The sequence below is a fragment of the Phoca vitulina genome, unplaced genomic scaffold (assembly GCF_004348235.1).
Source record: "Phoca vitulina isolate PV1807 unplaced genomic scaffold, GSC_HSeal_1.0 scaffold83, whole genome shotgun sequence".
In the NCBI taxonomy this organism is placed as follows: Eukaryota; Metazoa; Chordata; class Mammalia; order Carnivora; family Phocidae; genus Phoca; species Phoca vitulina.
In genome coordinates, this window is record NW_022589786.1 from 4,489,408 (window position 1) to 4,514,026 (window position 24,619).

At 47.2% G+C, this 24,619-nt stretch overlaps 1 protein-coding gene across 1 annotated transcript in view; it reads left to right on the plus strand.

Annotated features, from left to right (window-relative positions):
- SLC36A1 (solute carrier family 36 member 1) overlaps positions 1-24,619 on the plus strand; it is a 253,508-nt gene that overhangs the window by 219,270 nt on the left and 9,619 nt on the right. The window lies entirely within an intron of this gene.

The following is a 24,619-nucleotide window of genomic DNA, read 5'->3' on the forward strand; positions in this document are numbered from 1 at the left end:
TTGAGGGATACAAGAATTACTATCTGGTCCTTGTCCTGCAGGAGCTTTGGATCTTGCCAAGAGGGCACGCCTTATGCATACACCCACTCACACGAGTGCTACAGAATGTGAGGCTTATCCCAGGGTTCAGAGTGGAGGGATGCTTGGACTGGGGCAGTGGAGAAGGCTTGCCGGAATAGATGGTTCTAGAAGCCATGGATTTGGTTTGAACAACATGGAAGGGGAGAAGACAGAGAACACTCTCATGAACTTCTACATGATACGGCCTCTGCCTCTCTTACCATCCTGTCCTCCTTGCTTGCTCTACTCCAGGTCACTGGCTCCGTTGGGTTCTTCAACGACTCCAACGTCGTTCCTACCCCTGGTTCTTCGCACTTGCTCTTACCCTCTGCCAGGGTCAGTTGTCTATCTGAATGTCCTGTGCCCGGACTCTACTCATGCTTCAGGTCTCTGGTATTACATCATCCCTAGAAGAGCTGCCCCCCGCCCTGCCCCCTGCTGACCACCCAAGGGGAATCAGCCTCCTTGCCTCTCCCACAGGCAGAGTTCACCGACTTACACTGTCTTTCTTCCCTCCTAGCATTTGTCCTGCTCAGAAACTATTTGTCTCCCCCACCAGACAGATGATCCACCAGAGCAGGGGCTCACGTGTCGCGTTTGGGCAAGGCTCAACGTGGCTAGAACAGCGGCCAACATCGAGCTGGCATTCTCTCAATGAGGGGTTGTCTTCTAATAGCGATGCCACCTGGAGTAGTGCCCAACACTAGTCTTCCAAAGACCCTCAAACCTACAAAAATTGATCATAAAAGTTTGGGTGTCTGTGCATTTTTCTGTGGAGAAGTCCCATGGCTTTCTTCAGGTTCTCAAAGGCACTAGTCAGGAATCCAAGAAAGGACCTCTGCTCCCCATGATCCCCAAAGCCTCTCCCTGGCCCAGGGGCCAAGAGCTGATGCTCGGCCTTGGCTGTTCAATGCAGACTGCTGGCAGCCTCCTCAGATTTGTTTCACCATCTGGACAGATTGGTTGCTATAGCTCCCAGGCATCGTGGGGACTAAAATTAACTTAAGTGTTGTGTTTTTTCTTTATAAACTAGGATAATGTTTCTGATGAGAATGAGCCAATGGAACCATTCCCATGTGGCCTTTGCTTCAGGAATTGGAAAGCTGGCTGGAACTAGGCTAACACTCTGGGACAGAGGTCCCATTCAGGGGTGACTCACAGGCCCCCGTGGGGATACCTTGAGCCGGGATCCCTCCGAGGAAAACTAGGTAGAGTTTATATCTAGGTTAAGAGCACCCTTGGGGAAGCAGGAGCCTCGGAAGCAAGAATGACTTTGACCTAGGAAGGGAAAGTGCTAGTACTGAGGCTGGTCCTCCTGCCACCACCAAGGGCTTTAGAGGAAGGGAAAGAAGCACAACTGGGCCAGGGGTGGTCGACTGGGGTGTGAGTCCCTGCTCTGCCACGGAGTCAGTGAATGACTTTGGGCTCAACACCACCCCCACCTGAGCTACACCTTTTCCATTTGTAAATAGATTGGATAGCATAATAGTAGTATTATGAGCCAGAATTTATTAAACACACTGAACTAAGTCCTTTGTATATATTTTCAGATTTAACCTTTATGAAATAAGAATTTTTATCATCCCCATTTTATAGATGTGGAAAATGAGGTTCAGATCAGATCAGTAGTACACCCAAGCTCATGCACCCAGCACGTGGCAATTCAGAAATTCAAAGGCAGGGTTAAGGGACACCAGAGCCCAAGTGCTCAACCACGACACTCTACCTCCTCCTAAATTTCCCTCCAGCTCTGACATCTGTGGACCCTAGACCACACAACCATTTGGTACCCCTCTTCTTAGTTGAGAATGCGGCTTACCCAACATCAGCTTGCAAAATGAGACGTCAGTACCTTGGGATCCTCGCTACCTTCCCACCACCCCGTCCAGCCACTCTGCAGCTTTGCTGTCTAGGTATTACCTGCTCTACCTCGATCCTGCCCTTTCTGACCCTAGCACCCAGCCACAGCCTGAGAACTCCAGGGGGCTTTACTAGCCACTGCCTTGGGAATGCCAGGTGCATGACAGATGCGTGACATCCAGGCTCTCCACACGTCCAGAACGTCAGCTGATCAGCTCCCTCCTTCATCGTTTATTGACTCCACTGCATGGGGGACGCAGCAGTAAGTAGGGCAGAGACATTCTAATAGCTAAGGCGGGTAATACACCTGTTTCAGGTTGTGATCAATTCTATGAAGGAGAGAAACAGGATGAAATGAAAACGTAATGGGGGACTACTTCAGATAGCGTAGTTAGGGTAGGCCTCTTGGAAGAGGCAAACATGGAGAGAAAAGTTGATGGTGAGTCTGTGAGAAGGGCTCCAGGAGGAACTTTGTCATCAAAGGGAGAATGAGCGCCAAGACCCTGGGGTGGGGACAGCTTGGCCTCTTCAAGTACTGAAAGTGCACCTAGAATGGCCCATCGGAGGAGATCCCCCTTCTCCTCCTGTTCCTCCTTGTCTCCTTCCTCTTTCCCCTCTTCATTCCTACCATTTTTACAGCCTTTCGGCCATTCTAAGGTTATTTCCTCGTGTAATAGCTCAGTGAGTGACAGAGCAGTCCGGTGAGGGAGTCACAGTAGGGCTTACAACTCATATTGTAGATCTGGGGAAACTGAGGCCCCAACCCCCAGGGGAGCTGGGGCTCAGAGCAAGGTCTCCTGACCCCTGACTCAGAGGCAGATTCTCAACTCTGCTGAGAACTTGCTTGTCTTTCTGCTGGGTAACTCCAAAGTCTCTGTCACCTGAACCACCTGGGGGACCATCTCTGGGAGCTGGACTGGGGCCAGGTGGGCAACCAGTGTTCCCATGTATGGTTAGGAGTACCTGGACAGGGAGCAAGAGGTCTGAACTCTGGAAGTAGATCAGGGTGTCTCTGTTGCTTTGGCTTCTGGCAAGAAGGAAAGCAACCAAGAAAAAGTTAAGTAAATAAAAACAGTGCCAAGAAACATCCTCTAAAGCCTTCCATTAGAAACAGGGTCAGAATCTCAGTGTTTCAGATATTCAGGCCATAAATCCTGAATGGGCCTTGCAGGTAGGAAGATTGACAAATTGTGTGTGTGGGAACTTGAAGCCCCCTGGGGTACCAGGTCCTGAAGGAACAATTATGACTAACAAGGAAGAAAGATAATAATTCCACTAAGACTGAGCAGACACTGGGCCAAACATTTTATATCCATTATCTCATTTAATCTTCACTAAATATACACACTTAGGTAGTGTATTAGGTTTTCTCTTATTGCTGTAATAAATGACCACAAACTTGGTGACTTAGAACACACGTTCACTACTTTAACAGTTCTGGAGGTCAGAGGTCCTAAAATCGAGGTGTTGGAGGCTTGAGGGGAAAAACTGTCTTTTTTACCTTTTTCAGCTTCTAGAGGCCACTTGCATTCCTTGACTGGTGACCTCTCCTAGTCTTCCAAGAACATCACTCCAACCTCCGCTTCCTTATCGCACCTGTTTCTGGACTTTGCCCCTCTTGCCTCCTTATAAAGACTTGGGATTACATTGGGCCCATCAGATCATCTAGGGTAATCTTCCCATCTCAAAACCCTTAATCCTTGAAGTCCCCTTTGACATGTAAGATAACATATTTACAGTTATGGGTATTGAGACACGGACACCTTTGGGGGGCTGTTATTTGGTCCACCTGAGGTAAGTACAATTACTATTCCCATTTCAAAGATGAGGAAACAGGGACGCCTGGGTGGCTCAGTTGGTTAAGCGTCTGCCTTCAGCTCAGGTCATGATCCCGGGGTCCTGGGATCGAGCCCCACATCGGGCTCCCTGCTCAGCGGGGAGCCTGCTTCTCCCTCTCCCTCTGCCCCTCCCCCTGCTTGTGTTCTCTCACTCTCTCTCTCTGATTAAAAAAAAATTCAAAGATGAGGAAACAAAGGTTCAGAGAACTAAATCACTTGCTCAGAGCCGCACAGTGTGGCTCAGCTCCAGAGCCCCTCCTCTCCATTGCTTTTGTACACACACCTCTGCCCACGCCACACTTGTGGTGAGGCTGCCTCCCGTCCCCCATCTGCCCCAAACCTACCCATCCTTCAAGAGCAGGCTGAATCTCTCCTATTCTTCAAAGCTTAGAGCTGATAAGCCCGGAAGCCCTCCTCAACCCTACACCTTCCCTACAGGGCTGAGGAATTTGAGGATCATAGAGCCCAGGGTCACAGTGCGGACAACCGGGCTAGAGCCCTGGTCTCCCAACTCCAGGCCCAGGCTGAGGCCAGCTCTGACTGCTCCAAGTCTCTGGAGGCAGGGACTGGATCTGCTGATCCCTTTGGGCCGAAGATTATGTATCAAAACTCTGAAATGCCCTCTTTGTGTGTCGGGCTCAAAGTCAAGGCTGCCGAGCTCGCAAGGCCTGGGTACACACAGACTGACTCAGCCTGTCGTCCTGTTACTGTATCTATCCCCAGGAAGGCCCTCCATTGGCTGAAGGGCACAAAAACCCCATTGTCATCTGGCCCTCGGTCCCCTGGGCAGAGCGGCTGCCGACGGGGGCAAGGCCAAACAGAGAGGACGATGAAATTTCACTTCAGCCCTCTCCCCACTTGTAACACTCCCACCGAGCGGCTTCAGGCTTTTTCCCTCAGCTCTTTACAGTTCACAAAGGACTTTTAAATTTTCTTTTAAGATTTTATGTAATTATTTGTTCATTTATTTATTTAGAGAGCTTGAGTGTGGGGAGGGGCAGAGGAAGAGGAGAGAGAGAATCTCAAGCAGACTCCCCGGGGAGTGCAGAGCTGGGCTTGATCTCACTACCCTGAGTGAAACCAAGAGTCAGACACTTAACCGACTGAGCCACCCAGGCGCCCCCACAAAGGACTTTATACCCACAATCTTATTGAGTGGCACCGTTAGTCTGTAAGGTAGAAAAGGCAGGATGTGCTAAGCACGTGTTGGGCTTGAGCAAACAGTGTCCCTCTGGGACTTGCCCAAGATCACACAGCTGGCCCATAGTGGAGCTGAAATGCAAAGTCCAAACTTAACAGCCAACCCAAGTCTCCTTCCATTGCATCTGCTGCCTCCCCCCGGGGTTCCAGGGAGAGCTTGCTGAGGCTTACCTCACAGAGCCCCCTTCTTCACTGAGGTGACAAATGGCTGCACTTTCTCACGTTGACACAAACCCACCCGAGGAAAAGTGCTAACCTGAGTTCCCAGTTAGATTCTGCCCTTAGTAGGACCTGTGTCCTCGAGCCCTACCCATAGTCTGTCCTTGAGCAGCTCATCTCTCCCCCTGGCTTTCCTTATCTGTAAAATGAGCATGATTACACCTGGGTACAAAGTCAGCATAACTCAAATGAGCATGGGTTTTAGAGAGTCGGTAAGAGGCCCAGCTTTGGAGTCGGATCTCTGGGCTTGGGTTCTATGGCAAGTTATTGAACTCTGGACACTTGGGGCATGCTATTTAACCTCCAGCTGCAGTTCCTCAAGTGTACAGCGTAAGCCCCCACTTAATAGGGTTCTTGTGAGGAGTCATGAGATCATCTATGCCATACATTTGGCTCACTGTTGCATATCCTGAGCTGCCCATAAATGTTCGCTCTCTTATCATTAGAGCATGAGATTATTCAACATTTCCCAAAGTGTCTTCCACAAAATATTAGTCCTCAGGAAAAAGGGGGACCCTGGCTGGCTCCAGTGAGTTTGGGAAATGTGGCGTTCGTCGCCTTGCTCATGGATATTCCTGAGGCACATCAGAACATTAAAGCCTCTGAGAAGTTCTGCAGAGGAGAAACCAGTTGAACTCTGTTGAGCCCTCTTTCTCGTAAATTTGCGAATGCATCCCACAGAGCTTGTGTTCCATGAAGAGCTCCTTGGGAAAAGTTTATTTGATCCAACGCCCTTGTCTTTTTTAAAAGATATTTATTTATTTATTTATTTAAGAGAGAGAGAGACACAAACAGAGAGAGAGCATGAGCAGGGGGAGAAGCAGGCTCCCTGCTGAGCAAGGAGTCAGATGCGGAGCTCAATCCCAGGACCTTGGGATTATAAACTGAGCCAAAGGCAGATGCTCAACCAGCTGAGCCAGCCAGGCGCCCCTTCCAACGCCCTTGTCTTAAAAAGAAACTAAAGTCCTTGAAGGTGAAGGGACTTGTCCTGGCCAGTAAATAGCAGAGCTGGGGCTCGACCCAATCTAATGACTTGTTTGGCCTCTTGCTCTTTCTATTAAACCACACTGAGAAAAATGCCTTCTGCCACTGATGTGGACACGCACTCCCCAAATGTTAAAGATCTGTACAGTATTGTGTGGAACTGGCGGGTCCTTCAGCCTTTCTCCGGGTTCTGGTTCCTGACTGATGGTGCGGGGCTCCCTCTGGCCTGGGCGGGGTTGGAGGAGCTCGGCGGTGGATTGCTTCTGTCTCCTCCCATCCCTGACTCATCTGTCCTACTGCCGAGGCTGGTCCAGGTCCAGGGAACACTCACACGCAGGCACCAATTTTCTTCTGAAACCCCACACGCCTGGAAGCCTTCCCTGAAGGAGGGGGAAAGCCCAATAACCCAACCCTCCAACGTGGCAGCTCCCAACTGTTGCCTGACGTGGCCCGCAAACCAAACCTCTCTTCAGTTTTGGTAGCTCTGCAACCAGGAGTGCGAAGGGCCCACCAGCCCAGCGACGTGGCCGCAGTGACTCAGCCGACCTAGGGGACAGCTTGGGGGATGAGGAAGGAGAACTGGACTAAGCGGCTGAGCCCCTACCCCTCTTCTCCACTGACGGTCTCTTTTTCTCCACCATTTCCAAGGCGGAGGCCTCAGTGCCCTCTTCTGAGGCTGGTCCAGCACTGCCTCATGATGTCCTCTCTCCCCACTCCTGGATCTGACAACTTTCCTCAGACAGGAGCTTCTAGTATGGAACCTTCCTGATGCTCCATGCGGTGGTGTTCAGACTGCCTTCTGTGCCGCTCTAGGAGCCCCTGCAGGAGCCTTAAGGGGGCAGATCTCCAGGCCCCCAGCCCATCCCTGCTTACACCAGAACTGCTATTTTCCATCTGACATATTGGACTTTTGCCTAAGATTTCATTTCTTAAAATGGTTTCACTACTTAAGAAAAAAACCCTGAAATGCACAAATTTATTTTCAGCCCACCGGCTCTACCAGTGAAAAAAAAATGAGCATGGAGAGAGGGTTATCTGTCCAAGGATACAGAGTATCACAAACACAAATGGTACTGGGCACCGTGGGAAGGGGCAGGTTCCAAGAGCCATGTGTGAGCCCCAGAGGATGTCAGACCCACTCCCCAGAAGCTTGCAGTCTGCTCACCCTGGGCAGACAGCTGATAGTGCCTACCTCCTCCCAGAAGCATGACGAAGGGTCTCCATCCCCCAGCCCTGTACATCCCTGGAGGACAAACTGGGGTTACCAGCCAGGCAAGCTCAGTGTCTTCAGGGACAGGCAGGTGACAGATGTGAGCATCCCTTCTAAGAAATACACCAGGACTATACCAGTGGGGCCTGAGCCCACCTGGAGAGAATATGCCCCACCCAGAGGCTTTCAGATCCCTCCTTGCCCTTTTTAAAGGTTTTCTCCTCAAACAAAATTCATGCACTGGAGAAAAATCCCCATGGGCCACCAGTTTGGTACCTTTACTTACGGGGGCTGGATTCACCTTTCTTTAAGGGGATTAACCATCCCTCTTCTGTATTCTTCTGGGAGAAAGGCTAGCATTTAACCTCCTGAGTGCTCCTGGTTTGGAAAACTTGAAAGAGACCAAGCCTCTTGCTTCCTTCCCTTTCTAATCTGTTCTTCTTCTCTTTCATCTCATATCTCTTCTCTCCTTCCTTTTCTGTCTGGACCCCTCCTCTTTCTATCCTTCCCATCCTTTTAAAAAGAGCACTGAGCAAGGAGGGAAGAGACCCAGGCTCTTTACCCACTCCGTAAATGCCTTGGGAAATCTTCTCCCCTCTCTGGGTCTTAGTTTGCTCATTTGTAAAAGGAGGGTGTTGGATTGGGTCATAATTTCCAAACAGTGAGTGATGAGGACCAAGAGGACCAAGAGGCTCAGGTTCTTCCCCTAGAAGTTCCAGAGGCAGCTTGCTTGGCTATTTTAATAGCAGTCCCTCATGTGAGCAAAGGGTTCTGCAGCTAATACAACTTGAAATTCCCTAGGTCATTTAATTGAAGGCCTTCCAGTCTTTAGATTCCGTGTTTCCTCTTCTCTTTCTCTTCTGTCTCCTGCTTCTCTTCCCCCCTACCCCCCATCCCCGCCCCTGGATCCCTCGCTCAGATCCTCAGGTTTGCTAGCAGAGCTTATGATCCTTCAAGGTTGCAACCCTGAGTCTAACCTGCTATCTCTCTCGAGGCCGGGCTCTGTGATTTCACTTGCAACATGAAAGAAGAGAGCCTTTCTTTCCTGAAATCCCAGAACAGTGAGGGACACCCAAGGGCCACGATGAATTGTAGTCAGCCATCTATCTTGGCCCCTGGTCCCGACATCGATCTCCAGCCCCCACTCCCCCACTCCACTGCCTGCCTCCCAGCCACATCCCAAGTTGGGTTATTCTCCTGATTCAGACATTTTTGTGGTGTGAAATCATCTCCACCCCAGCCAGCTGAGGCCGGGAGCTCGCTCACAGCCCACGGCAGCTGGCGGGCCCTCCCTTCCCCGCCACGTCCCACACCCTCAGCTCCTCTCCTCCGAGTGCTCAGAATTTCCACTTGATTTCCTTCCAGTTCTGGAAAGAAATGCAGACAGAGCGCAAGGGCTTGTGGGACTCGGCTCTGTCCTCTCCCAGTAGCTGCCGGTGCAGGTCCTGGCACATAGTTGACTCCCGGGCCAAAGTGGCTAAAATGAGCTGGTGAGATCAAGAGAGAATAGTAGAGCCAAAGGGAGAGAGAGAGACACCGACGGTCTGTCACGATCGGGAGGCAGACAGAGCCGAGGAGGTAGACACGGGAGGAGACACACATAGACACAGGTGTGGGGACACTTACCCCCAACTTAGCCGTAAGACAGGTGACTGCGTGTCCCCTCCACATCAGCCTGGAGCGTGGTCTGACGGGCCCATCGGGGACCACCCGCCCCTGTCGGGACGCACTGTTATTTGACTTGCGACTTACTACTGATTAGGACTCTGACTCTGCAGGTACATATTAACCTATAGGTTTCTGTCCAGTTAAAGGCAGAAGAAGCTCAGAGGTTACAGTTTTGGTGCTTCCAGGACATTAACCCGTTTTGTAGATGAATTCTCCTTGAACCAGCTTTACCATCCTTCGTCCCTCTCTAACCGGGTAAAGAAATCATTGACATGTGCTCATTTTTTATCTGATAAGAGTTGCGTTTTTAACTTTAAAAAGAAATTTTTTTGGCAAGAGAGGCAGAAATAGAATGAGAAGACCGACAGACACTGAGAGGGAGCAGGAGAAAGAGACAGACTCAGACAGAGAAGGGCAGGAGGCATGGGACCCAGTCAAACCCACACAGAGTCAGAGTCTGGGGCGGCCGCGCACGCGCACAACCAGAAATAGCACCGGCCTCGGCGGGGAGGGGGGGGAGGAGGGAAAACAGAGGTGAGGGGGACTTTCAAATTCACTTCTTATGAGCATTTATGCTTTTAAAATAGAGAATCAGGCATAAAGGGAAAGACAAAGAGCCTGGGAGAGAACAAGAAAGCACTAAAGAGAGGCGACATCAGAGTCGGAGCAGAGGCAGCCAGATTCTGATGGATGGCTCCTGAGGGCAGGGACCGTGCCTGGTTCCAGTGCGGGAGGCAGGGAGGAAGACAGGGGAAGCAGAGGAGGCAAACCTGGAGAAGGCAGGCAGAGGGAGACAGGGACAGAACAGGAACAAACAGGGCCAGGAGCAGGCAGAGGGGCAGACGGGCGGGGGGCTGGACCTTCTCCCTCCTTCTGGAACCCGGTGCTCAGGCTTGAAGGAGGACAGGAGAGCCACCCAGAAGAAATCCAGGAACTGGAGATGCTTCTCCAGGGCCCAGACCCAGCTCTGAGAGCGGCCAGGCCCACAGGCAACCATCTCTAGGTTAGCCTCATAAGGAGAAATGAGCTGAGTGCCTGTCAAATCCAACCCAATTTAAGAAATGAGGTAACTCAGGCCCAGGCAGGGGGAGAGACTTGTTCAAGGTCACATGATTGATTTGTCTAACATCAGGACCAGGAACCAAGTCTGTGACTCCCTCTTTGATCTTCCCACTCTTGCCTCATTACTGTCCATTATACACATCGCAGCTAGAATGATCCTTTTAAAATGCAAATTGCTTCATGTCCCTGCCCTGCTTAAAACCCTTGCAGAATCATATCCCCCAATATCCATTTTCTAGCCAGCGAGATGTGTGGAGCTGGAGAGGGATCCTTTCAGGAATTTGACTCCCCTATAAATTTCATCTTGGTTTTTTTTTTAAAGATTTTATTTATTTATTTGACAGAGAGAGACACAGCGAGAGAGGGAACACAAGCAGGGGGAGTGGGAGAGGGAGAAGCAGGCCTCCCGCCGAGCAGGGACCCTGGTGTGGGGCTTGAACCCAGGACCCTGGGATCATGACCTGAGCCGAAGGCAGATGCTTAATGACTGAGCCACCCAGGGGCCCCCCTTTTTTTTTCTTTAAATCAAATTGTTGGGACGCCTGGGTGGCTCAATTGGTTAAGCTTCTGCCTTAGGCTCAGGTCATGATCCTAGGGTCCTGGGATCAAGTCCCACATTGGGCTCCTTGCTCAGCAGGGAGCCTGCTTCTCCCTCTGCCTGCTAGCAGCTCCCCCTGCTTGTGTTCTCTCTCTCTCTCTCTGACAAATAAATAAATTAAATCTTTTAAAAAATAAAAATAATTGTTTAAAAAAATAATAAAATAAAATAAATCAAATTGTTTATATAGAATGGGGCCCCACTCCTCCCACCAAAAAATTTGACCAAGGCTATGTACACCCTAAAGGCAGCTCTGCCTCGGGCTAAATCCAAATGTCTCATGTATTGTGGACTCTCCTCCTCAGATTCCTCATGCTCACTCTTGGCGGGCAGAACAGACAAAGCTGGGCCTCTTCATCTCTTCTCCCTCCCAAGATGGCAGAGACTCACTTCTGGTGGGATGAAAAGGGACTCCAAAGGACAGAATTATTGTTAATTTCAGTAATACTTTGATTAGCATGTGGAAGTTCACCTCTTTTGCCCTTCCTTTCTTCCTTTTTCCTGCTGCCTGGAATTCAGACACAATGGCTGGAGCACCAGCAGCCATCATAGACCACAGAGTGACTTTAAGGATGGAAGCCATTAGCTAAGGTGATAGAACAGAAAAAAAAAAAAAAAAAAAAAAAACAAAAAACACAAAAGCTTGGTGCCTGATGACCAAGGAGCTGCCATATGAACCCTGGAATTTTACCTGAGAAAGAAATAATTTTTAACTTGTTTAAGTCATTATTATTTTGAGGTTTTCTATTGCATGCAGCCAAACAAACTTAGTTCTAACTGATTTACCCTTAGTGCTGCCTATTCCATTAGAATAAAACCCAAATGCTTTCTCTTGACCCTCAAAGCCTTGTGTAAGCTGGCCCCACCTTATCAGGCTTCAGGTCCAGCCACTCCCTCCCTTACTCTATACTCTTTACATACCTTCTCTATGCCAAGCATAATGATTGTTTTCCTACCTCAGGGACCTGGCACTTGCTGGTCCCCTGCCTGGAATGCTCCTAGCTAAGGTCTTCACAGACAAGCTACAACCCCTCCCTCCCATCCATCTGATCTCAGCTTGACTAATTCTTGAGAGAAATCTTCACTAGGCACCTAATCTCAACGAAATTCATTACGCGCCCACAATCTCCAGTCATTCTACTATACCACCCTGGGGTATTTTCTTTATAGCACTAATCACAAGATCAAATGAATTTGTGTGTTTATTTATGGGCTTGTTGTCTATCTCATGCTCCCCAGAATCTAAGCACCACATAAACAGGGACTTTATCTGTCTTCATCACTGATATAGTCCTTGTGCTTCACACAATACGTATATTGGTTTGGCACTGATGATTTTTCCATTATCAGGAACTCACCATATGAATTTTGTACATTTGCTTTATCACCATTTAACAAAATCAGTCTTCATTGATGCAAAGGTTAGAAAGTTTAAGCCTTTTTTTAAAAAATATTTTATTTATTTATTTGGCAGAGAAAGAGATAGTGAGAGCAGGAACACAAGCAGGGGGAGTGGGAGAGGGAGAAGCAGGCTTCCCGCTGAGCAGGGAGCCCGATGTGGGGCTCGATCCCATGACCCTGGGACCATGACCTGAGCCGAAGGCAGACGCTTAACGACTGAGCCACCCAGGCGCCCCAGAAAGTTTAAGGCTTAATGCTACAATTAGTATCAGGAAATTTACGCTAATGAATGTTCGAGTTAACTGGAATTTTATCTTGATGTTTACCTACTGGCAAGGTCACACAGTGTAATCTTTTCTAAGGACAATACATTAATTTTTTAATGTATTTTTTCCCTCCTTATTTACATTGAAAATGATTTCACAGAAAAAACGAATTCACCGTACAGCAGGCACGTGCTATGGGCAATAAAGGCAGGAATCAGACAAGAATTGTGCCCATGAGTGACCAATCTCTGTGGGTGAGAAAAGGCAAACATACACATAGTTTAAAGACACTAAGGTAGTCCAACCAAACCATGAAAGCACTATGCTTAAGTGAGAGAGGCAGTCACAAAAGACCATATATTGGGACACCGGGGTGGCTTAGTCGGTTAAGCGTCTGCCTTTGGCTCAGGTCATGATCCCAGGGTCCTGGGATCGAGTCCCGCATCGAGCTCCTTGCTCAGCAGGGAGCCTGCTTCTCCCTCTGCTGTGCTCTCTCTCTCTCTCTCTGACAAATGAATAAATAAAAAATCTTTTTAGAAATTAAAAAATATATATCTACAAAAGACCATATATTGCATGATACCATTTACATGATATATCCGGAATAGGCAAATCTATAGCGACAGAAAGAAGGATAGTAGTGGTTGCCTGGGAAGGGGGTGGGGGCGTGGGCCTAGGGGGGATGGGAAATGGCTGCTAATGGGTATGGGGCTTCTTTTTGAGGTGAGAAAATATCCTAAAGCTGCCTGGGCTGATGGTGGCACAACCCTGTGAATATGCACTGACTTATACACCTTAAATGGGTAAATGGTATGATGTATTACTTTGCCGGGGCTGCCACAACAAAGTACCACAGGCTGGGGGCTTAAACAACAGAAATGTATTTTCTCCTAGTTCTGGAGATGTCTGAGATCAAGGTGTTGGCGGGCTTGGTTTCTTCTGAGGCCTCTCTCCTTGGCTTGTAGATGGCAGTGTTCTCCCACGTCTTCACTAGGTCTTCACTCCAAATTTCCTCTTCTTATAAAGACACCAGTTGTGTGCGATTAGAGCCCACCATAATGACCTCATTTTATCTTAATTACGTCTTTAAAGACTCTGTCTCCAAATAAGATCACATTCTGAGGTACTAAGGGTTAGGACTTCAACATATGGATTTGGGGGGACATAATTCAGACTATAGCATATGATATGTGAATTATATATCACTAAAACAGAAAGAAAGAAGAAAGAAAAGAAAGAAAGAAAGAAAGAAGAAAGAAAGAAAAGAAAGAAGAAAGAAAGAAAGAAGAAAGAAAGAGAGAGAGAGAGAGAAAGAAAGAGAGAGAGAAAGGGAGAAAAAAGGAAGGGAGGGATGAAGGGAGGGAGGGAGGAAGGGAACGAGGGAGGAAGGAAGAGGGAGGAAACAAGGAAAGGATGGATTCACCCAGAGCAGAGGCACAGTGTGCTGGGGGATTCAGGAAGGAGAACTTGCTATTGCCGAGGCCCAGGGAATGACAGTAAGGATAGAAATGTGGCGACAAGCTGAGAGCTACCTCCAACGTACTATGAGAAGTCTCTGGAACACAAATCTGATTATGTCACTCCCCTGCCTAAACATTTCATTCCCTGCAGGCTGCCCTACAAGCTCCATCAGGTGGCTGCAAGTCCCCGAATAAGCCGGCCTCTCTAGCCTCCCCACCTGCTGGAGCAGGCACCTCCCCGACGGGCTCTGTAACTGTTTACTCACCTGGGAAACAGAGGGGGAACAGACCTTGTCCCCATTGTGTCCCTAGCATTTGCACAGGACCTAGCACAGAGGGCTCAGTCACTCATGGGAGTGAGTGCGATTGTATCTAGAGATGGAGGCATGGACAGGCAAGAGGAATGCCTCCATTTAGAACTGTCTCTTTTATCCCCCCCCCCCCCCCACCCAGTTGCGCATCTTTCTGCCTCCCTGGGTTCTTGGAGAGAACCCAAAGCTTCTCTGAGGTCATTACTCAGCCCTTAGGCGCTGGCTGGCTCGAGAGGGAGGGCCAGGGAGGGCTGGGACTGAACACAGGCAGGGACGCTTCCACCCTGTAAGGTCCTTCACCAGTTTCCCACCCAGATGTTCAGCCCCAACGACAGGCAGCGTCTCAGCTGGCCAAGGAATAAGAAAGAGGTGCCTGTGCTCCCTGGGAGGGTGGCCAAGGGCGTGGGTTGCAAGGTGGGGGGAGCAGTCGGTGGAATACCCAGGAGAGCATGGGTCCATTTCAGGGGCTCTCAAACCCCTTTACCCCGTGACCTCCCAGGGCCTCTCCTGCTCTTTCAATTAAAAATATCCTTTCCCTAAAGTTTCTCCGCAACTCTCAAAGGTCCCAAGGAAAGACGGCCAGGGAGGGGCCAGGAGGGAGAGGAGGCCGTTACCCAACATACAAGAGGGCAGTGGGGTGCGGAGCAGGGCTCCCAGACTTCTGTCACCTGGCACCACGTTCCCCTTTCTGCCACAGCCTCATAACACCTATCGTATTATTTGCTTTACTTCAACTTATTTTTTTTAAACCTAAGGAAAGCTTTTATCACTATTAAGTAGAAAAAATAATCACTTGCTGTGCGGGCTGCGTGCTGTTTGTCCCTCTGATCCGCTCTCCACCACTCCGGTCTGCTCTGGGGCAGAGAGGCTGAACTGAAGCCCCCCATCAGCGATCTCCCATGGTCTCTGTTGCCATCTGGGATTGGTCAACGGGGAGCATCAGTGGGAGATTGGGTAGGGAAAGCAAGAAGAGTGTGGTTGGAGGATTTGTCCCCCCCAGCTCGTCCCTTGGGATCAGCACAGGCTGGCTGTGCCCCTCAGCCCGAGGGCCCGGCTCCTGTTGACCGCCCCTCTCTGGTTTGAGGAGCCACTTCTCCCCTGGCCCCTCAGGCCCCTTGCATTTGCTGGCCCCGAGAAACTGCACCATCCCTGTGGTTTACCTACATGGGGCCCGCATCCGTAGGAATAGTTCCTTGATTCACTTATCATACTACTCATTTTGAAAGTGCCATTCGTCCCTGCCAGACACCTGACTGATACACTTTTCATAAATAGAAAGCAGTTGACACAGTGCTAATAAAATTATGCTATCAAATTCTAACTCAGCGTAAAAAGAATGAAGAAGAATTTCTACACAATGCTATAAAATGATCTTCAGGACATATTAGGTGGAAAACAAACAAGCAACAACAAAAACCAAGTTGCAGAACAATATTTAGAATGCAAGGGAGAGAGAAATAAAAATATGCATAGTTGATCCTTGAACAACACAGGTTTGAACTGCATGGGTCCACTTACACATGGATTTTTCTCGATAAATACGGTACAGCACTGTCAATGTATTTTCTCTTCCTTATAATTTTCTTAATACATTTTCTTTTCTCTAGCTTACTTTATTGGAAGAATACAGCATACAATACATATAACATGCAAAATATGTGTTACTCAACTGTTTATGTTATTGGCAAGGTTTCCTGTCAACAGCAGGCTGTTAGTAGTTAAATCTGGGAGGGAAGTCAAAAGTTATACTTGGATTTTCGACTGTGTGGGGGAGGGTGCCCTTAATACCCACGTTGTTCAAGGGTCAACCGTATATGTATTTGCTTATATTTTCAAAGAGAAACAAAAATTAATAGAAATAGTTCCCGGGGCGCCTGGGTGGCTCTGTCGTTAAGCGTGTGCCTTCGGCTCAGGCCATGGTCCCAGGGTCCTGGGATCGAGCCCCTCATCGGGCTCCCTGCTCAGCGGGAAGCCTGCTTCTCCCTCTCCCACTCCCCCTGCTTGTGTTCCTTCTCTTGCTGTGTCTCTCTCTGTCAAATAAATAAATCTTTAAAAAAGAAAAAGAAAAAGAAAAAGAAATAGTTCCCTTACAGGGAGAGAAGAAAAAGGTTGTTGATAAAAGCTAGTTCTCTGAATATATCTGGTTATATAGTTCTAACTTTGTAACTATTAAATGTCTTACATAATTAAAAATACTAAAGCATATCAAAGAGGTAAAGTAAATTCTTAAAAAAGTACAGAAGCAAATGAGCCTAATTGTATACCAAGTTGGTGGCATAACCATCCTGAGAATCATTATTTCAAGTAAATTTAACAGTGTTTTAGCCACTCATCCTTAGTGAGATATATACTGAGGAATATATATATATATATATACACACACACATATATATATATTTAATAGTCTTATTCCCAGTATTAATTTTAGGATAAACTAATTATATATGATAAATAAATTATGTTAATATCATTAGCAACCAACATGTACAGCCTGAGAGATTGATTTTAAAATAAAAAGTTAATAATCTCAGGAAACAAACTGAGGGTTGCTGGAGTGGGGGGTGGGGTGGGAGGGATGGGATGACTGGGTGATGGACACTGGGGAGGGTATGTGTTCTGGTAAGCGCTGTGAATTGTGCAAGACTGTTGAATCTCAGATCTGTACCTCTGAAGCAAATAATGCAATATATGTTGAGAAAGAAAAAAAGAAGAAGAATGTAGCAGGAGGGGAAGAATGAAGGGGGGGAAATCGGAGGGGGAGAAGAACCATGAGAGACGATGGACTCTGAAAAACAAACTGAGGGTTCTAGAGGGGAGGGGGGTGGGAGGATGGGTTAGCCTGGTGATGGGTATTGAGGAGGGCACGTTCTGCATGGAGCACTGGGTGTTATGCACAAACAATGAATCATGGAACACTATATCTAAAACTAATGATGTAATGTATGGGGATTAACATAACAATAAAAAAATTAAAAAAATAAAATAAAATAAAATAAAAAGTTAAATGAAAGCCTCCAGTCATCTGAGCTGGGAAATCAGCAGCCCTGAGCTCAGGATTTTCTTTTCCTCCCTTTTTTAGCACCCTTAGGAGAAACCAATCCACTGCATTACATTCCTTATTCTAAGACATTGTAGGACAGCAAATGCTCAGTCGCTCAGAGCCTTGCCTTCTACAGGTACTTGATTATAGCAATCTGTAGCTAATAGTTTGAGTAACTGTTTTGCCACCACATTCCATGGACTACAGGTATCCCCTTTAGCCTGGAAACAAGGTCATGAGTGCCTTTAAATCTAATCCAACCAGAAAATCAACTCAGAAAACCCATCTTTAAGATTCTGTTCCTCAGGAGCCACTTTCAGTACCCATCTGAATCTGACTCTACAAGAAATACAAAGGGATAGAGGAACATATTTAAAATTACCACAAGGGGCACCTGGCTAGCTCAGTCCATAAAGCATGCAACTCTTGGTCTCAGGGTTGTGAGTTTAAGCCCCATGTTCGGTGTGGAGATTACTTAAAAATAAAATCTTTAAAATAATAATAAAATAAAATCACCACAAGTATCCGACCAGGCAAATCAAGAATGTGGGAAATTCTACAGGATAAATACATAGTATCTTTACTAAATAAATGGCATGAAAAGAGGTGGGGGGGGCCGCAATGTGTGGCCGGGAGGAACTCCAGTAGATTAAATGAGACATAAGAAGAAAGTGTAGGGGCGCCTGGGTGGCTCAGTTAGTTGAGGGTCCGACTCTTGATTTCAGCCCAGGTCATGATCTTGGGGTTGTAGGATAGAGCCCCAAGTCGGGCTCCGCGCTCAGCAGGGAGTCCGCTTGGGATTCTCTCTCTCCCTCTCCCTCTGGCCCTCCCCCTGCTTGCATGCTCTCTCTTTCTCTAAATAAAATATATAAAATCTTTAAAAAAAAAGAATAAAGTGTAGTGTGTGGGTTTCTTTGTATCTTAATCACATCAACCAAATGTAAATAAACATTTTTGAGAATCTGGAAAATTTGAACATAGGCTGGGTATTGGGTGATATTAAGAAGTTACTTTCAGGGCGCCTGGGTGGCTCAGTCATTAGGCATCTGCTTCGGTTCGGGTCGTGATCCCAGGGTCCTGGGATCGAGCCCTGCATCGGGCTCCCTGCTCAGCTGGAAGCCTGCTTCTCCCTCTGCCACTCCCCCTGCTTGTGTTCCTGCTCTCGCTTTCTCTCTCTCTCTGTCAAATAAATAAATAAAATCTTTAAAAAAAATAATAAGTTACTTTCAACAGTGTTAGGTGAGCTGAGAAATTGTAGCGAGTTTGAAAAGAAAGTCCTTATCTGCTAGCGACACATACTGAACTATTTATGGGTGTAATGATATCATGTATGAGATTTGTTTTGAAATATTCCTGAAAAACTGTGTGACGGAGTTGGTACGTAACATAACCTTGATAAAATGTGGAGAGTCATTGAAGTCGGGTGATGCGCACATGGGAGGTTAGAGATTATTCTCTTTGCTTTGAAGCATGCTTGAATATTTCCATGAAACTTTAAGATAACAATATTAAATTAAATTCTGTTGCTTGTGAAGGCTCTTAGCCTAAGGTTGACTCCCTTGCTGTTAAAACAACGCTTAGCAAGTGCTAGAAAGGTGTTAGCAATTCAATAGCTCCAAACTAAGACTTTTCTCCTTGATGTGATTGGAAGGCTTGGAAAAGATTTTAAAGGGAGATAATTTCCTTATCTGTGGATTCCGTGCAATTTCATGCTAAAATACCCTTGGGAACAAAATGTGGCAAACTCTGACCTTGAGAAGCTCTGGTGTTATAAAGCCAGCCCTGGACCAAGGGGCGGGAGGCCCAGGACCCAATTCTCACTCGGTGCTGGTCTCACCGGGAATCCCCTTGCCTTGGTTTCTTCTTCCGCGAGATGAGAGTCATCAGACTCCAGGACCTCCGGGATCTCTCCAATCAGGTCAAGCTGTGATTCAGTAAGTGATCAAGGTGTCTAACAGCACATTCAGTTGACCGGCAATCATCTCCTAAACACTTACTGTGCACTGTGCTTCATGCTGCGATGCACCTGGGCTTAGTGCCTGCTTTCCCAGATGCACCTCATGGTCTAGCTGCAATCCGCCATTGCCAAGAGCATGTTAGCTCCTTTTTTTTTTTTTTAGATTTTATTTATTTATTTGTCAGAGAGAGAGAGAGAGAGCACAAGCAGGCGGAGCGGCAGGCAGAAGGAGAAGCAGGCTCCCAGAACCCTGGGATCATGACCTGAGCCGAAGGCAGCTGCTTAACCAACTGAGCCACCCAGGCGCCCCATATGTTAGCTCTTCTGAAAATAGACACTGGCCTAGTGGTACATTTTGGAAGGAATATGAGGCCGTTTTCTCCCAGAGCTCCTGCCTTCTCAATGTCCTGACCTCCTCCCCAGACCGCCTGCACTTCTGAACAGCTGAGGGAGCAGCTGTAGCCTCCTTGCCACCAGGGCATGCGATGCTCAGATCGGCCACACTGAGGGGCATTCTGGTCCTGCAGCTGGGGAAGGGCCTTCCCATCCCCACAGGTGCTAGCAGTGGGAGGAGGGGTCCCCCAGGGGAAAATCAGGGTGCTGTGACTGGAGAAGGAGTCAAGCCCCACTGCCCTTCCTATCTAACTGAGTACTAGAATAAACATAGGGAATTTTCCTATTTCCTCTGAGAAGAGACAACATAAAGAAATCAAGTTATGGGGCGCCTGCGTGGCTCAGTCGTTAGGCGTCTGCCTTTGGCTCAGGTCATGATCCCAGGGTCCTGGGATCGAGCCCTGCATCGGGCTCCCTGCTCGGCGGGAGGCCTGCTTCTCCCTCTCCCACTCCCCCTGCTTGTGTTCCCTCTCTCGCTGTGTCTCTCTCTGTCAAATAAATACATAAAATTAAAAAAAAAAAAAAAGAAAGAAAGAAATCCAGTTATGCTTTTTAACTAACCCCATCAAGAGGAATCAGTCCAAAAAAAATGTGTTAGCCTCTCAATTTCAGTTTTATTCTCTGTATTATAGGGATAATGCTATCTATCCCCATATAGCAGTTAAGAAGATTCGGGGAGATAATTCACGTAAAAGGCTTAGCACAATGCCTGGTGCATGAAAAAGGCTCAGTAAAAGGCAGTGGTTTCAGTACCCCTTGTCCACCCAGTCCAGCTCAGCAGACCCAGAAAGCAGCTCCTAGGCTTGCCCTGGAGGGTGACCTTCTTGTTGATTATCTGTGACCCCTGCTCCCAGACTCCCCAGAGGACCCAGCAAACCGTGCCTTTGCTCATTCAATTTATGGTTCCTGAGTCATTCTCTAGGTTGAATGCCCAAGCAACTTTGCTTAGAACTCTTAAGAAACCTGGACACCTGGGTGGCTCAGTCGGTTAAGCGTCTGCCTTCGGCTCAGGTCATGATCCCAGAGTCCTGGGATCAAGTCCTGCATCGGGCTCCTTGCTCTGCAGGGAGCCTGCTGCTCACCCTGCTTGTGCACGCGCTCTCTCTCTTTCTCTGACAAATAAATAAATTAAAAAAAAAAAGAACTCTCAAGAAACCAATCAAATTCTTGTTTATGTGTGTTCATTAAAATACTAATGGCCATCCCTGCAGATGCTGGGCTAGATCTGCCCCATTGTTTTTCTCGAAGACTTTCCCAGTCCCTTGGGCAGACACACCTAGCCCTTCTCTCCATTAGTACTAACCTGGTCCTATCTGCCTTGTTTTAAAAAAGTGCTCTACTCTCCTGCCCAGAACAGATTATTTTACCTTGGATTTAAAGAGGCACTCCCCAGAAACTCCCTAACAATTCTAAACTCTGAAATTCCAACATCAGTGGTTTTTTCATCACCCACGTGGTCAAGACCAGTATTCTCAGCTCACCTCCAAAACTCTCCAACACCTGACCTCAACCACCACCATTATCTTTTTATGTGACCTGTGCCTGATTCATACTTTGTGATTACTCTCTGTAAGAACACTTACCCACTTCTTGGTTTCTCCCAAGTTCAACAAATCCTTGCTGGACTTTAACTGTTTCTTTCTTTCTTCTTCTTTTTTTTTTTTTTTACTATTACTTTTTTTTTTCTTTCTTTTTTTTAGTAAGCTCTATGCCCACCTCATGACCCTGAGATCAAGAGTCACATGCTCTGCCCACTGAGCCAGCCAGGCAGCCCTCCTTGTTGGACTTCAGGCAAGTCCCTTCTGTGTTATAATCTGATAGGCATTTCATTTGCCTCCAGAAATCAGGCAAACCTTAAGATTTTGTAAGTAGGAAGTTTAACTCACAAGGGTGGGGTGGAGCCTGTGGTAAAGCTGAGAATACCTGGCCTATCTCAAGCCATTCAAATTCAAAATGCTTAAGAATACATCACTTCTTGGCCTTTTGGCTAAGATCAAGTGTAAAATGCTTCAGAATACAGTGAAAGCTAGGCAAAATACATCTTCTGCCCTGGGACCTTCAGAAGATCATTGTTATCAAATTCATTAATAATATGTCCCAATTCCAAATGAAATTAGACACAGGATCGCATTATAAAAATAAATAAAAGTAGTGTTTTTTTCAAAATAAGTTTATTTTATGATTTTAAACATATTGCTTTATTTTTGTTTTAAAACCAGCCAAAGAGAAGAATAGGCATTGATGATCACAAAAACTTGAAACTGAAGCTGGGTTTTGGATGACAATTGCAGACTTGAATCAGCTTCAGCAGCCAATTCACTGAACAATAATTTATTGTTCTGATATTGAGAAAAATACCAACTTGAAGAGATAATAGATATAGTTGAAAATGGTCACCATTTTTAAACAGCTCGCTTTGAAACAGAGGATATTTTGCAATTAAACAGGGAATAGAGGAGAAATTTTATTCCACGGTCTGCACAAACAAGTTAACTTCATAGCTGACCCCTGATATTTTATATACTTTTCTTTCTTGGGAATAAAAACTCCGATTTTAACTGGGTATATGACAAACTGAATTTGAAAAACTGAATTTTTCAGACTCCTTTGCGGGTAGGCCGCATGACTATGTTCTGGCCAAAAGAGTATAAGCAGTGGTACCATATGCAATTTCTGGAAACGTCTTGCTGACAGAATGTAATTGGGGTGGGTGGAGTTTAAGCAGCTATCTGGAACATGAGGTTTAACCCCCAAGCTGAGTGTGGCAGAGCAACAAAATAGAGTAAATCTAGGTGGTTGTGATCATGGAGCCACTGTCCTAGCCCTTGATCACTTTCTTCCACATTTTGTTTATATGAGAGCAAGACAAATTTTTACATAAGACATTGCTACTTTTGGTTTTCTGTCACTTGCAGTTAAACCTGACTGATGGGAAAAGTTAACCGATGAGGGCCTAGAATGTGGTAAAACTTGTTATGTAGGGATGCCTGGGTGGCTCAGTTGGTTGGACTTTTGCCTTCGGCTTGGGTCATGATCCCAGGGTCCTGGGATTGAGCCCCAGGGCGGGTTTCCTGCTCAGTAAGGAGCCTGCTTCTCCCTCTCCCTCTGCCTGCTTATGTTCTCTTTCTCTTTGTCAAATAAATAAATAAAATCTTAAAAAAAAACCAACTTATGTGACTTTACTTAAGATTTAAGAGTGTCTTATTTGAGATTTTCAAGTAAACTAAATATCTAAAACATTAAAGGGTAGTAGAAATATGCTACTTCAAAATAGGCCACAGTGATGTGGGGTGGTGTGTTCTGCTACCCTTCACAATGGTTCTCAAACCTTTGGTCTCAGGACCCCTTTATTTTCTTAAAAATTAATGTGGCCCTTAAAGAACTTTCATTTAGTGGGCTATAAACATCAATATTTACTGCATTCGAAATTCAAGCTAAGATCTTTTTTAAAACACAAGAATGTGCAAACCTATCAGGTGTCAGAGCTGCGTGTCACGTAACCTCTGGAAAACTCCACTGGACACTTGTGAGAGCAGGAGAATAAAAAAGGCAAACAACATCTTAGTAGTAGTATGAAAATAGTTTGGACCTTCAAACGGACCCCCAGGTACCCTGGACCACACTTTGAGAACCACTGATCTAAAACATGAAATTTTAATCAAATGTTTAGGAATCTCTCCCACACCTTCATGATTTAAGAATCTCTGAACATAAGGATGCTGAGGTTTGGCAGGAGAATATTTGTTTATGATTTGTTGGGTTTGATTTGGGGCCACCAGCATCCATTTCCACTTCTCTGGGAACTACGCCTTCATTTCCTTCTCGGGTAATACCTTCTCCTGCACTCTTAGTCCAGCTTTAAAAAAAGAGCATGAGACTAGGCTAAGCCATCCCATTCTCCACGGCCGCAGGAACAGTTTCAGGGAGGAACACGAGGTGGAATGCAACACAGAATCTGGCCTTTTCCTCCTGGGCTGGACTAGGAGTGGAGGTCAGATCCAAAAGTAGCGGCAGCCTTCCTGAGCTCACACGGAGGCCTGCATGAGCAAGAAGCCCACGTGAAGGAGGACAAAGTGGAGAGAGACAGAGACAGAGATAGAGATTGGCCCTGGGACATTGGCCTGGGCCCCTAAACCGGCCTGGGGCAGACGCCGTGACTTGTCTGCTCTTTTGCTGACTCATCAACAGACCCTCAGTTTTGCTCAGGGAGCTCTATGTCCAACCCCAAATACTCCACTTCCTAGACTCCGTGGCAGTGCAGGGAGGCCATGTGACCTGCTTCTGGCCAACGACCTGCAGCATAAGTCAGTGCCTGGGGCTTCTGGGGAAGCCTGTGCAGGGAGACTTCGTCCGTTGTCCCCTTTCTTCTGGGGTTGCAGACGGGAGTGTGCGGGCCACCAGGGCTGGCTGACCCAAGCAGCTGTGGCAGCACCGTGGACTTCTACTCTGCAGCATCCCAAGACGGCCCAGTGCTTTGCCAAGTGAAATACAACCTTTTGGAATCGCGTTTCTGTGACCCACAGCCGAGGGCAATCCTTATGTGGTATACAGCCCTGTTCTCAACTTCTTGCTAACAGAAGCCGATCAATCCCTTTTTGCTTCTGCTCTTTTGGGTTGGGTTTCCTGTCGCTTTCAAGAGAAGAAACCAGATTTCTGGCTCTGAGGAGGTCTCACGTTTATTCAGCAGGCATAGAGCCATTTCTCGTTGTCTATGAGACAAGGTGAGCCACAGTGAGACCTTTAAGAGAAAGGAGATGACCTTAGTGGCAGAGGAGACTCACCCTCTGGCTATAGAGAAACATCAAAGCAGGCTGGGAGAGAGGAAGAAAGATACCAGGCAAGGAGCAGCCTTAAGGGGAGGAGAAAATTGGTTCCAGCTTCGGAAAGGGGCTGAAGCAGTGTCTGGAGCTGCTGTCTGAGTCACAGGCATAATTTTGATGACTCCACAGCCAAGTTATGTAGGGGAGGCTCCTCCAACTTTTAGCAAACTCTGGCCCTTACTCTTTTGAGGCATGTGAAGAACTACATTCCTTCAGGGGCTGGGCCTCTAGAATTTTTCCTCTTTCCTGGAGAGGGTCAGGAGGGAGGGGAT